General features: G+C 34.0%; 1 protein-coding gene across 3 annotated transcripts in view; it reads right to left on the minus strand.

The window, feature by feature from the left end:
* Positions 1-15,162, minus strand: part of CSMD3 (CUB and Sushi multiple domains 3) — a 1,171,099-nt gene that overhangs the window by 24,024 nt on the left and 1,131,913 nt on the right. The gene's annotated exons all lie outside the window — the stretch shown is intronic.

The raw sequence follows: 15,162 nt of genomic DNA on the forward strand, positions 1-15,162 counted from the left end.
AAAAAAAACCCAAAAACATATGTTCTAATGCACTTCAAATATAGCAACAAACAGAAAAAAACCTTGGGTGAGAAAATGCTTTCAAATGAAATTCTACATGGTAGAGTTGGAAGGAAAGGTAATTGAAATTTGATTTAAAATAAAATTGGGAAAAACTTCAAGACTCACTAAGGGAAAAAATCCTCCATCTCTTTGTCTACAAATCATCATCAAATATTTGAGTACCCAGTGTATACATAGGTGCCAAACTTTTTGCCATGGAAATTTGAAGAAAATATATAAGATACCAAAAGACCAACGAGCTACCTAAGAATATAAGATAGAAAGATAGATAATTAGATAAAGATAAATAAGAAGATTGGAAAGATAGATATGGAAATAAAGATAACTAACAACATGAGACAAATGAATACTGAAGATGGTAAATGCAACATGAGATTAGAAGCAAAGGTGTTTACTAAAGGTTGTGGTGGTAACAGAAATATACAATGGAAAACCCGTAGTTTGCATTAAGTTGTTAAGATGTAGAATTTAGATGTATATACAGGGCAATGGTTCTCAAAGTGTGGTCTCCAGACCAGTAACATGAAAATCACCTAGGAACTCCTAGGAACTTAGATATACAAATTCTGGAGCCTTACCCCAGACCTGTTGTTTCAGAAAATCTTAAGGTGGGACCAGCAGTCTGTTTTAACAAGAACTTCAGGGACTTTAATGAACCCTGAAGTTTGAGAATGACTGTTAAAAAAGTAGAAAGTATACATCACATGTTTCAGGGGAGAAAAGGGAGTACATTTGATTGGTTGGCATGAATAGTTCACAAACTGAGCAGGGAAGTTGGGAGGGGAGAAGTGGAACATAAAGTGAGAAACAATGGGATACAGTAAATAAAAAAACAATCCGAGACTAATGTTTACTTTGTTTCAATTTTGGATCTGACATTAGTTGAATAAGTAATATCTCCTCTTGAGGACTTAATTTCTCTCATCTATAAATAAGGATGGTAATATTATTTGTCTTGACATTTGTTTTAAGGAATAAATGAAATAGGGTATATAATTCACTCCACCCTGAGATAGCACATAAGTTTTAAATAAATTCTAGCTATAATGACTAAGTTGGAGACATAATTAATAGTCAGTTTCTGAAGGGTCTCAAATACCAGGCTATGGTATTTGAAAGAATTAAGAGTGGTAATTTTAATTACAGGGCTGGCATTACCATTTTAGATTTGAGTGGATAAAAGCTGTGGCAGTACACCTGGGAAGGAAGTCATTTACTCAAAATATATTACAAGAAAAAATCAACAAGATTTATTAAATAATTAGAAGTGTAAGAGAAGATCTTAGGGTCTGCCAATTCAGACTTTCCTGGCTGCTGGAGTCTGAGAATGTTCAATTGCTGACTTAGGATTCTTCACTCAAACCCTGTTTTCTGCCCTTCCCTTATTTCCTACTTTGTACCTGCTAAAGCAACATACGCTTAATGTGACATAATTTGATAACAAGGTTCCATTGGACCTTAAGACTAGCTAAATGTCACCATTTCTCATATTGTCATTATTACCCGGAATATACTACGTGAGAAACATTCAATTCCAAAATTCATTCTTTGACAAACACCTTTATCCTTTCAGTTATCTCATGCTGTGTTTTCCATGATACCCTCACCTTGAGCCTCTAGATGATGTAGGAGATCAAGGGATCTAGGAGGCACTATTTGCATTGTATTCGGTATAAAAGGAGTTCCTCAAATTGTGCTCCAGAAGATGCCAACCAGCTCCCAGGTGATAACTGCGGCTGCTGGTTAGGGGCCACACTTTGAGAACTACTGCCATAGACAATTACCGTAATCTAACTTGTCTCCATTTCTCCAGTCTTGATCCCATTAAATTTATTTTCTATACTGAAGTCAGAGAGATCTATGCAACATGAAAGTTTGACCTTATCACTATCCTTCCTAATATTTTTATTGGTTCATCACCCATTGTGTTAACTTGGCAAATAAAGGCCTTCATAACCTGACCACTGACCATTTCTTTACCATCATCATTAATCACTTACTTTTACACAAATTATGCCCCAATAATATTGAATTTCTGTATACCTTAAATGCATGCATATTTTCATGCTGCTGCTCCTGCATGGAACGCCAGTACCAAGTTTATATCCCAGAGCTTACACTACAAGATTTAGTGCATTCCTTATTTCTAGACAGCCTTCCCTGTAGCAATAGGTTAGGGAAACAGTCTCTTTTGTGTACTTCCTTAGCATGTTATCAATGTTATCACCTAGCCTATGAAATCATCTATTCCAGCTGACGTACACACCAAAATGTTAGCCTCTCTCCACCAGGGACTGTGTACTCACTCTTGTGCACTCAGAGTTTGGAAAACTTACTTAAAAACACTGGATCAACTGAAAGAATGGGGACTAAAAATTTAATATAAAGTTACATAATTACTTAATTTAAGCAGATTTAACATGTCTATCAGTTTCTTAAAGTGCAGTGATATCACCTGTATTTTAGATAACAAAGTTAAAACATTCTGTTTATTCTTTGAAGGTTACATTTGGGTTACTTCCTCAAATCTTCATATTACTCACATCTGAGAAACATGTTGATTATATAGACTTTATTTTTAACTTTTAAGACATTTCCCCTCAATCCTGTAAACTTTTCTGAAGTCACCATAACTACAGCTTTTGATACAACCAGATACTATAGGATTAAAATGTATCTAAAGAGTTTTGATACATTGCTAACAAATTTAATTTAACAGTAAGATTTTTGTCAAATTCACAAACATTTAAAAAAATATCTAATATATCTAGAGTTATAAGAATTCAGTAGTTAATTAAATTATTGATTCAGAATTTTTGTAGTCAAACGAATCTCCCAAATTTTCTCCAAATATCAGTGTATTAACAGATAATTTTTAGTGATAAATCCACTTAATAATATAATTTACATAGCTCTCCATCTTTTCCTGATTTGCTATCATAAGTACTTCTGACTCTGAATAACTCCTAACATGCATAATATAATATGATTATTTGTAAAAAAATAAAAATAGAAAAACATAAGCAACATCATAAAAAATTTCACTAGCTAATTCAAAAATCTCCTGGAAAAAAAAAAATGCATGATTTTCCCACCAATATTTACTAATAAGAAGTTTGTATAATCAATTACGCACATTGTGAAAAATAATATTGAAAGCTGTTTTTTTATATCAGGAATTAAAAATAATCCATATCAAGCTTTTTAATTGCAGCCAATATTTAAATAAAAATCACTTTAAATTTATCCAAATTAGCATGGTGTGTGCAAATGCATTATAGAATTTTAAGACATGTTTAATTAGTAAATATCACTTATCTTGTTATCTCCTTGTTTTCCTCTTTTAAATACTACATGTTAGTTCATAAACCATAAAATCTAGATAGCAAATCATGGGGTGAATAGAAATTTGCATAAATTTAGAACATTCGAAATAAGATCTTTCTTTCTATGAAATTTCATAGCAAATGACTCTTGGACTGCTAGAATTTTCAGCACTACATTTACTTGTATTTGATTTTTAATATCATATATTTGTTTAACTGGATTATCCAGCATGGTTCTTAACAACTTTCAAAATATATACATAATTAAGTCTTCAAAAACGTATATGCTTCCTCTGTAATATATTTTTGAAAAACTATTTTCTATTTGTTTTTCATTATGTGTTTATATTAAACATTTTACACTCCCCTCTCCCCAAAATTCAGGTAACTTCTAATAAAAGATATACATAAATTAAGATGACTAAAATTGAATTAGACTGGAGGGAAGCACCAGCTCTTGCAGCATATCCTGCCTATGTGAGCTGAGGAGACCTGCATGGTGCAGGCGACCCCTCCTCCTTTGGACCCAGAGGGAAGCACCAGCACCAAAAAGATCCTCCCCAAGAAACATTATAGTTAAATTTGCAAAGCTCAAAGACAAAAAAAAAGAATTCTAAAAGCAGCAAGAGAAAAGCATCAAGTCACCTATGGGGGAGTCCCCACCAGACTAATAGCAGACTTTTCAACTGAAACCCTAGAGGACAAAAGAAAGTGGAATGATATATTCAAAATACTAAAAGAAAAAAAAAATGCCAGCCAAGAATTCTTTACCCAACAAGATTCTTCTTCAAAAATGAAGGAGAAATAGTGTATTTCCCAGACTAACAAAAGTTGTGGAAGTTCACCACAATGTGACCAGCCCTGCAAGAAATTCTTAGGTAAGTCTGTCATCTGGAATCTGAATAATGATGACTACTATCACAAATACACAAGAAAGAGCAAAACCCACTGTTAAAACAAAAATGCCAGAGAGAAAGAGAAAGAAGCTAAATCATACCACCTTAAATTTCCAACTAACATTGAAGAAGAGAAATAAAAGGGGAAGTACTGATCAAAAGATTTAAATATCTAAACCAAAAGATTTAAAACATTGAAACAAAAAGCAATTAAATGACAGGAATTAAATAATACTTGTCAATAACTACCCTAAATGTGAATGGATTAAATTCCCCATTCAAAAGACACAGACTGTCTGATTGGATTAAAAAGCTAGACCAAGAATATGCTGTTTTCAAGAAATCCACCTCATCTGTAGAGACACACACAGACTAAAAGTGAAGGGATGGAAAAAGATATACATGCAAAGGAAAAAGAAAAATGAGCAGGAGTATCTATTCTTATATCAGACAAAATAGAATTTAAACCAATAAAACCATAAAAAGAGACAAAGAAGGCCACTACATAATAATAAAAATATCTATCCAGCTAGAGGGCATAATAATCATAAATATATATGTACCCAATACTGGAGCACCCAGATATATAAACCAAACACTCTTTGACCTAAAGAAAGAAATAGGCCCTAATACATTAGTAGTGGGTGATCTGAACACCACTCTCTCAGTATGGAACAGATCTTCCAGGCAACAAATCAACAAAGAGACAAAGGATTTAATTTACACCTTAGACCAACTGGATCTGGCATATATATACAGAACATTTCACCCAACAACTAAAGAATATACTTTCTTCTCATTAGCTCATGGAACAATCTCCAGGATAGACCACATATTAGGTCACAAATCTAGTTTCAGAAAATTAAAAAAAAAAATTCCAAGTATCTTTTTAGACCACAATGGACTAAAACTGGATATTGATAATAAGCAAAATTCTGGAAACTATACAATACATGGAAACTAAACAATAGACTCTTGAATGACCTATGGGTCCAAGAAGAAATGAAACAGGAAATCAAAAAATTCTTGAAACTAATGAAAATAAAGGTACATCATACCCAAACTTGTGGGATACTGCAAAAGCTGTACTAAGGGGCAAATTTATTGCAATAAATGCTTGCACTGAAAGAATGGAAAGACTTCAAATAAACAACCTAATATTACACCTCAAAGAATGTCAAAAACAACAAAAATCCAAACCTAAAGGTAGTAGATGGAAAGAAATAATTAAGATCAGAGAAGAACTAAATGAAATAGAGACCCAAAAAACAATAGAAAAGATGAATGAAACAAAAAGTTAGTTTTTGGAGAAGATAAATAAAATAAACAATCCATTAGTTAGGCTAACAAAAAAAAGAAGAGAGAAGATCCAAATAATAAAAATCAGGAATGAAAAGGGAGACATTATAACCAATAACAGAGAAATATAAAGAACCATTAGGGACTATTATAAATAACTGTCATAAAATATGACAACATATATGAAAACTGGGAAGATATGAAGAAGTTTCTAGACACATACAAATGACCCATACTAAACAAAGAAGAGATATAAAACCTGAACATACCAATAACAAACAACAAGTTTGAAGCAGTAATCAGCAATCTTCCAACAAAGCAAAGCCCAATCTGGATGGCTTTACAGCTGAATTCTATTAAACTTTTAAGGTAGAGTTAATACCAATTCTCCTCAAACTATTCCAAACAATTTAAACAGGAGCTACCTCCCAAACTCATTCCATGAGGCCAACATAACTCTGATACCAAAACCAGATAAAGACCATGACAAAAAAATAAAATTACAGGCCAATATCCTAGATGAACAAAGATGCAAAAATCCTAAACAAAATATTAGTAAACAGAATACGGCGACACATTCAAAAAATATTCACTATGATCAAGTAGGATTCATCCCAGGGATGCAAGGATGGTTCAACATATGAAATTCAATAAATGTGATGCATCACAGCAACAAAGTCAAGGACAAAGACCATTTGATTATCTCAATAGATGCTGAAAAAGCATTTGACAAAATTCAACATCCCTTCATGATAAAGACTCTCAACAAATTAGGTATAGAAGGAAAGTATCTCAACACAATAAAAGCCATCTATGACAAGTCCACCACCAGTATCATTCAGAATGGGGAGAAACTGAGGGCCTTTCCTTTAAGAATATGAACAAGACAAGGATGCCCACTCTCACCACTTCTATTTAACAGAGTAATCAAGCAAGAGAAAGAAATAAAGGGAATCCAGATTGGAAAAGATGAAGTCAAACTGTCTCTATTTGCAGATGACATGATACTATATATAGAAAAACCTAAAGACTCTATCCAAAAAATAATAGAGTTGGATAATAACTTCAGTAACTTTGCAGGACACAAAATAAATGCCCCCAAATCAGTTTCATTTATATGCTCAAATAATGAACTAACAGAAAGAGAAAAAAAAAGAAAGTCTGTTTACAACTGTAGTGAGAAAAATAAAATACCTGGAGATCAATTTAACCAAGGAGGTGAAAGATCTCTACAATGAGAACTACAAACCACTACGGAGAGAAATTAAAGAAGACACAAAAAGATGGAAAGATATTCCATGCTCTTGGAATGGAAGAATTAATGTTGTGAAAATGTCTACAGAATCAATGCAATCTGCATTAAAATACCAATGACATTCTTCACAGAAATGTAAAAAACAATCTTAACTTTCATATGTAACAACAAAAGACCCCAAACAGCCAAAGCAATCCTGAGCAAAAAAAATAAAGCTGGAGGCATAACACTACCTGACTTCAAATTCTACTACAAAGCTACTGTAACAAAAACAGCATGGTACCGGCATAAAAATAGACACTCAGACCAATGGAGCAGAATTGGGAACCGAGATATCACCCCTCGGGCATATAGTCATCTGATATTGGACAAAGGCAACAAAAATCTGCATTAGGGAAAAAACTGCCTCTTCAACAAGTGGTGCTGGGAAAATAGGATATCCATATGCAGAAGAATGAAACTAGATATGCACCTCTCACCATATACTAAAATCAACTCAAAATGGATTAAAGAATTAAGTATAAGACCTGAAACTGTAAAATTACTAAGGGAAAATATAGGTGAAATACTTCAGGAACTAGGTGTGGGCACAGACTTTATGAACATGAGCCCAAAAGCAGAAGCAACAAATGAAAAAATAAATGGGACTATATCAAACTAAAAAGCTTCTGCACAACAAGGAAAACAATCAACAGAGTGAAATGAAAACCTACAGACTGGGAGAAAATTTTTGCTAACTATGGATTTAACAAAGCATTAATAGACATAATATGTAAGGAACTCAAGCAATTGCACAGTAAAAAAACAAATAACCCAATTAAAAAATGGGCAAAGGAGCTGCATAGACATTTTTCAAAGGAAGACATACAAATGGCCAACAGGTACATGAAAAAATGCTCAACCTCACTAGTCATCAGGGAAATGCAAATTAAAACTACATTGAGATACCACCTTACCTCAGTTAGACTGATTATAATAAAAAAGATGGTGAATAACAAATGCTGGCAAGGGTGCCGAGAGAAGTGGATGCTTCTGCACTATTAGTGGGACTGTAAATAAATACAACCACTATGGAAAACAGTATGGAGGTTTCTCAAACAACTACAGATAGATCTTCCATAAGATCCAGTAATCCCACTTCTGGGTATGTACCCAAAGGAATGGAAATCACGTTGAAGGGATACCTGCACTCCCATGTTCGTCCCAGCTGTGTTTACAATAACCAAGACATGGAACCAACCTAAATGTCCAGTGATGGATGATTGGATAAGGAAATTGTGGTATATATTCACTATGGAATACTACTCTGCCATTAAAAAAAATGAAACTCTCCCATTTGTAACAACATGTTTGAACCTGGAGAATCATATTTTGAGTGAAATAAGCAAAGCACAGAGGGATAAACACCACATGTCCTCACACATAAGTGGGAGCTAAGAGAGAAAGAAGGAAGGAAAAAAAGACCACAGTGGTGTGTTGGACTTGCAGAGGGAGAGAACATACCCGGGATACAAAGCGGAGTTGGGGGAAAAAGAGGAGGGGGAGGGAGGTTGGGGATAATTGGTTGGGGGACATGGGGTACAAATGTAATTTGTGGTAATGGGCATGCTGCCATTATGTATCTTGCCTTCACATCTCGGGCACTAGGGGTGACAATCAGCTTTGTATCTCATGAATATTCATAACCAATAAAAATATATAAAATAAAATAAATTGAATTAGAAAGACAAGGTCACAAAACTGAAGGGATAACAAATATGCTTAAGATAAATGCAAGGGGTTGTTACTGACTGAGCATCAACTTTGGCCCTGAGCTTCCCGGTTTAAGAAAAATTAGATTTTTATCAGTTTGCTTTCAAAAACAATAATAATATTTTAATTGAAAAAGATTGGGTACTTATGTTTTTGTTTCTTTTATAATTCATGTCATCGTATTCATCACTTAAGGTAATAAAACAGTATATAATATGTTTGCCTCATTCAATGTACTTACATTCAGTACTAATTTCAATTGCAAACTGGAAATCATACATAATCACCATGATATTATGGTAAGATTACATATCTTAGTGTTAAAGATAATTGAGCTAAATATCTAAACATTAGATTAAAAATATTTCTGATCTATTGCCAACTTCCTCTGCTCCCAGGCAACATTGGCGATATTGCCTGGCTGGATTTTAGTGTTGCTGCAAACTGGGTACTAATAAGTCCCTCTTATTCCTTCCCCTTCTAACTGGAAGTGTCTATTGTGCATATTTTGTCCCTTTTTCACCATTATATATTGGGTGTGGGGGCAGTAGGAACTGTACCTTATGAACCTCATCTGCCTCTGGTCCTGACTCAGAAATGCTATGGACTGGACTGTGTCTCTCCTCCACACACCTCAGTCACATGTTGAAGCTCTTACCCCCAACAAGACTGAATTTGGAGACAGGGCTTTAAGGAGGTAATTAAGGTTAAATGAGGTCATAAGGGTGGAGTCCTAGGATCAGTATTGGTGGCCTTAGAAGAGGAAGAGAGAAATCTCTCCCTTTCTTCACACACACACACACACACACACACACACACACACACACACACACACAAATCAAGGAAAGGCCATGTGAAGACACAGCAAGATGGTGGCCATCTGCAAGCCAGGAAGAGAGCTCACACCAGAACCCAACCATGCTGGCACTCTGGTCTCAGACTTCCAAGCTCCAGAAAAAAAAAAGAAAAAAGAATTTCTGATCTATAATAACTTTATGTAAAAAGGCCTAAATGCAAGTGTTTGTAATGTATCTTCCATTTCCCGGAGCTCAATTTAAAGAGTAATACAGCAGTTAATGAAATATATGTGCTTGGCATTTACTTCATAATTAATACAGATGTTTTATCAATCATTTTGACAGCTACTCCCTTCACTACCAATCTATTTTTGGCCAAAAGTATTCCAATTTGCAATATTTTGAATAAAAAGAGAAATTATGGAAAGTACTTTTTTCAGTGTTAGAGTTTTTATTATCTCTAGCTACAGATGATATATTTTAATACGTTAATAATTACATCTATGTTCAAAAATCTATTACACAAATCTATACAGAAAAAGAGAGTGAACAAGTGAACACAAAGAGAAAATTAGGAAAATAATTTGAGTGTTTTTGAAATTCATAAATTTTATGCCCCTCCCAGAAGTGGGCTTCCTACAGCTGTGATTTTACTTCATAATTCATACTGGCCACCTGATCAAAGGAGGGTGAAAATGACCATTAGGATGTTCTTATTCTGTCTCTGGAAATTTGAAACTAAGATTGAGATAATCACTTTCTCTATGTGGCTGAGATGTAAATAGAAATGATGCATTCTTGGCCATATGGACAATCTGCAGAGAGAAAAAATAAGGTAGATAAACCGAGAGTAGTGAAAAAGACTGCGTACTGCTGTCCAGTGCCTATATTTTGGGCCTGATGCATCTGACTTGGATTCTTTCTCTTGCTATCTTGGACATAACTTCACATCGTTTGTAATGCCTTTAGGCTTAAGCTAGCTCAAAATAGTTTCTGTTATTTGCATGCAAGAGTTTTTCTGAACTAATTAAGATGCCCTTTGTGTGCAAGAACATTTTCATTTGGAATTCACCAATAAATTGGTATTAGTTAGAATTACATAACTTATTTAATTGTGTTGGCTCTATACACATTTAGTTAACGTATTTAGTATATATGGACATACATGCATACTTACAATATGCATGTAAGGAAGTTGATGTCCCTAATTTAACAAACTCAGTATATTTTTAAATTTTAATAGAGGTTAATATAATTACATATAATATAATTAGACTTAATCCTAATTAAATTTAATCTATTCATATTTATCTATATAGATTATAATTATCTAATACAGGTTTATTAACCCCAATAATATGAATTCAAGGTTAGGCTAAATTTGTGATAACATTTTTCTATTATTATAATAGATATCTTTAAAAGTATAGTTAATAATTCTGTTTATTTTGTTGGATGATGCTTCTGAACTCTATCTTAATCATTTTCATTTCTATTATTTTAAATAATATTTACTAGAAAATACAGCTATTCTTCAGAAAATCAGCTGATTTAGTGCATAGAACTAACATCAAGATTCTATATGGTGAGGGCCAGAGCAAGATGGCCAAGTAGAAGACATTACCATTTGTCTCCCCCACAAAAACAGACTAAATGATGAATAAACAGTGACACTTGGATTAAAACAACTAAAGGAGAGCACTGGAGCACATCAAAGGAGGAACAGAAATGATAATGAGCACAGAAACTCAGGACAGCACATAGAGAAGAGAAGAAACCACCCAGCCTCCACCACCCCATCCCCCAGTAAGGAGCAGCAGGGAATAGGAAGACTTTCTCCCTGCAGGGAAAAAGTAAGTGAAAGGACTCCAGCAGCCCTCATCAACAACTTGGACACCTACCATTTTCACCTTGCTGGACCCTGACAGTCTACGCAGGGACTAAGACTAACTGAGGTAGCTGCCTGGAGTCCACATAGTTGTGCCCCCCCAAAGGAGCTGACACTGTGCCCTGTCCTCTGTGAAGGAATGGAAAAACATTCTATATAAACAGAACCCAGAAGTGAACAGGAGTAGCTATACATAGATAAAATAGATTTTAAGTCAAACATTGTAAAAAGAAACAAAGAAGGCCATTATATAATGTTAAAGGGTCAATTCAGCAAGAAGATTGTAAACAATTGTAAACATATATGCACTTAACACTGGCACATCCAGAAATATAGAGCAAATTCCATTATATCTGAAGTGTGAGATTGACCTCAATAAAGTAATAATTGGAGACTTCAACACCTCACTCTAAGCATTGAACAGATCATCTAGAAGAAAATCAACATGAAAACATTTGATTTATACCTCTATATAGACCAAATGGAACTTACAAGTATTTATAGGACATTTCATTCATTCACTACAGAATACACATTCTTCTAATCAGCACATGGAACATTCTCCAGGATTGATCACATGTTAGGACACAAATCAAGTCTCAACAAATTTAAAAATAATTGAAATCATACCAAGTATTTTTTCTGACAGTGGACTAAAACTAGAAATCAATAGTAGCTAGAGAAATTCTTGAAACTGTACAAATACTTGGAGACCAACCAAATATTCTCCTGAATGATCAGTGGGTCAAAGAAGAAATTAAGAAGGAAAACAAAAATTTCTTCAAACAAATTAAAACAGAAACACAGCATACCAAAACTTATGGAATATATCCAAAGTAGTACTAAGAGGGAAGCTCCAAGAAATAAATACCTAAACCAGTAATAGAAATATTTTAAATAAATAGCCTAATAACGCATCTTAAGAAACTAGAAAAGTGAGAATAAACCAAACCCAAGATTAGCAGAAAGAAAAAATAATAAAGATCAGAACAGAAACAAATTCAATTGAGACCAAAAAAACAATACAAAAGAGTGACAAAGCAGAATGTTGGTGTTTTGAAAAGATAAACAAAATTAACAATTCATTAGCTACACTAACAAGAAAAAAAAGACATAAATAAAATTAGAGATGAAAAAGGAGACATCACAACTGATACTACAGAAATACAAAGGAATTATTATGAACAAATATTTGCCACCAAATTGGGAAACCTAGAGGAACGAATAAATACCTGGACACATATAATCTATCAAGATTGGATCAAGGAGAAATAGAAAATCTAAACAGAATGACTATGAGTAATGAGATTAAGTCAATAATAAAAAGTTTCCCATTAATGTAAAGCTCAGGACTGGAAGACTGAACTACAAAGCTCTACTAAACATTTAAAAAATATTTAATATCAATTCTTCACAAATTCTTCCAAAACGTTGAAGAGGAGGGAGCTCTTCCAAACTCACTCTACAAGGCCAGCATTAACCTGATACCAAAAGCAGACAAGGACACAACAAAAAAAGAAAACTATATGCCAATATTCATGATGAACATTAATGAAAAAATCCTAAACAAAATGTTAGCAAACCGAATACAGCAGCATATTAAAAAGATTTTTCACCACAATCAAGTGAGATTTATCCCAGTGATGCAAGGTCAGTTCAACATATGCAGATCAATACATGTGATATATCACATCAAAGAAATGAAGGTCAAAAACCATATGATCATCTCAATTGACCAAGAAAAAGCATTTGATAACTTCCCTTTATGATAAAAGCCATCAGCAAATTAGGTATAGAAGGAACATACCTCAACAAAATAAAGGCTATATATGACTAACTGACAGCTAATGTCATACTGAATGGAGAAAAGCTGAAAGCTCTTCCTCTAAGAGCAGGAACAAGACAAAGATGCCCACTCTCTCAACTCTTATGCAATATAGTACTGGATGTCTTAGCCAGAGCAATTAGGCAAGAGAAAGCAATAAAGAACATCCAAATTGGAAAAGAGGAATTCAAATTATCCCTGTTTGTAGATGACATGATATTATATGTAGGAAAACCTAAAAACTCCACCAAAATATTCTTAGAACTGATAAATGAATTCAGTAAGGTTGCAGAATACAAAATCAACATACAAAAGTCAGTAGCATTTCTATACACCAATAATAAGCAAGATGAAATATAAATCAAGAAAGCAATCCCATTTACAATAGCTACCAAAAAAAGAGAAAACTAGGAATTAAATTAACCAAGGAAGTGAAAGATCTTTACAAAGAAAACTATAAAACACTGATGAAAGAAATTGAAGAGTATAAAAAGAGATGAAAAGACATTCCATGTTTGTCAGTTGGAAGAATTAACATTGTGAAAATGAGCATGCTACCAAAAGTAATCTACAGATTCAATGCAATCCCTATCAAAATACCAATGACATTCTTCACAGAAATAGAAAAAAAAGTCTTAAAGTTCATACGGATCCATAAAATATCCCAAATAGCCAAAGGAATCCTAAGAAAAAAGCGTAAACCTGGAAGCATAACACACTGGACTTCAAAATGTATTACAAAGCTATAGTAACCACTAGCACAAAAACAAACACACAGACCAATGGAACAGAATAGAGAACACAGAAATAAAGCCATGTACTAAAGCCAACTGATTTTCCGTAAAGGTGCTAAGAGTTTTTATTGGGGAAAGGATGGTTTCTTCAATAAGTGGTGCTGGGAAAACTGGATATCCATAAGCAGAAGATTGAAATCAGACCTCTATTTTTCACCATACCCCCAAATCAATTCAAAATACATTAAAGACCCAAATTTAAGATCCCAAACTATGAAACTACTCGAAGAAAACATAGAGGAAATATTACACAAAATGTGCGTGAGCTTTTTGAACAGCACTGCAAAGGCACAGGCAACTAAAGCAAAAATAGACAAACAGGTCTACATCAAACTAAGAACTTTCTGCATAGCAAAGGACACAATCAATAAAATGAGGAGACAACCTACAGAATGAGAGAAAGTCTTTGCCATCTACACACCAGACAAGGGGCTAATATCCAGACTATATACAGAACTCAAACAACTCAACACCAAAAAACCAAATAACCCAATTTTAAAAATGGGCAAAGGACCTGGACAGACATTTCTCAAAAGAAGACATACAATTGGCCAACAAGCACATGAAAAAATGTTCAACATCACTGATCATCAGGGAAAACCACAATGAGATAGCCTCTCACTCCAGTTAGAATGGCTATTTTCAACAAGACAGAAAACATCAAAGGCTGGCAATGTTGTGGAGAAAAGAGAACTGTTCTACATTGTTGGTGGGACTGTAAATTAGTACAGTCATTGTGGAAAATGGTATGGAGATTCCTCAGAGAATTAGAAATTGAACTACCCCATGACCCAGCAATCCCACTACGGAGTATATACCCAAAGGAAATGAAATCAATATATTGAAGATATGTCTGCACTTCCAAGTTCATTGCAATACTATTCACAATAGCCAGAAGATGGAATCGACCTAAATGTCCATCAATGGATAAATAGATTTGGAAAAAGAAAAGGTAGCATATATACACAATGGAGAACTATTCAGCAATAAAAACAAATGAAATATTTTCATTTGAAGCAAAATGGATGGAACTGAAGATCATCATGTTAAGTACAGTAAGCCAGGCACAGAAAGACAAATAGAACATGATCTCCCTCATATGTGGAAGCTAAAAATAAAAATAAAGTGGTTCTCATAGAAGAGGGTAGAATAATGGTCACCAGAGTCTGGGAGGGGAGGGAGGATGCAGGGAAGGGGAAGTGGTGAATTAATGGGTACAAATGTATGCTATCCACCCTAAGTGAATCAATGTACAGAATAGGCATGT

This window comes from Cynocephalus volans, chromosome 15, assembly GCF_027409185.1.
Source record: "Cynocephalus volans isolate mCynVol1 chromosome 15, mCynVol1.pri, whole genome shotgun sequence".
Classification (NCBI taxonomy): Eukaryota; Metazoa; Chordata; class Mammalia; order Dermoptera; family Cynocephalidae; genus Cynocephalus; species Cynocephalus volans.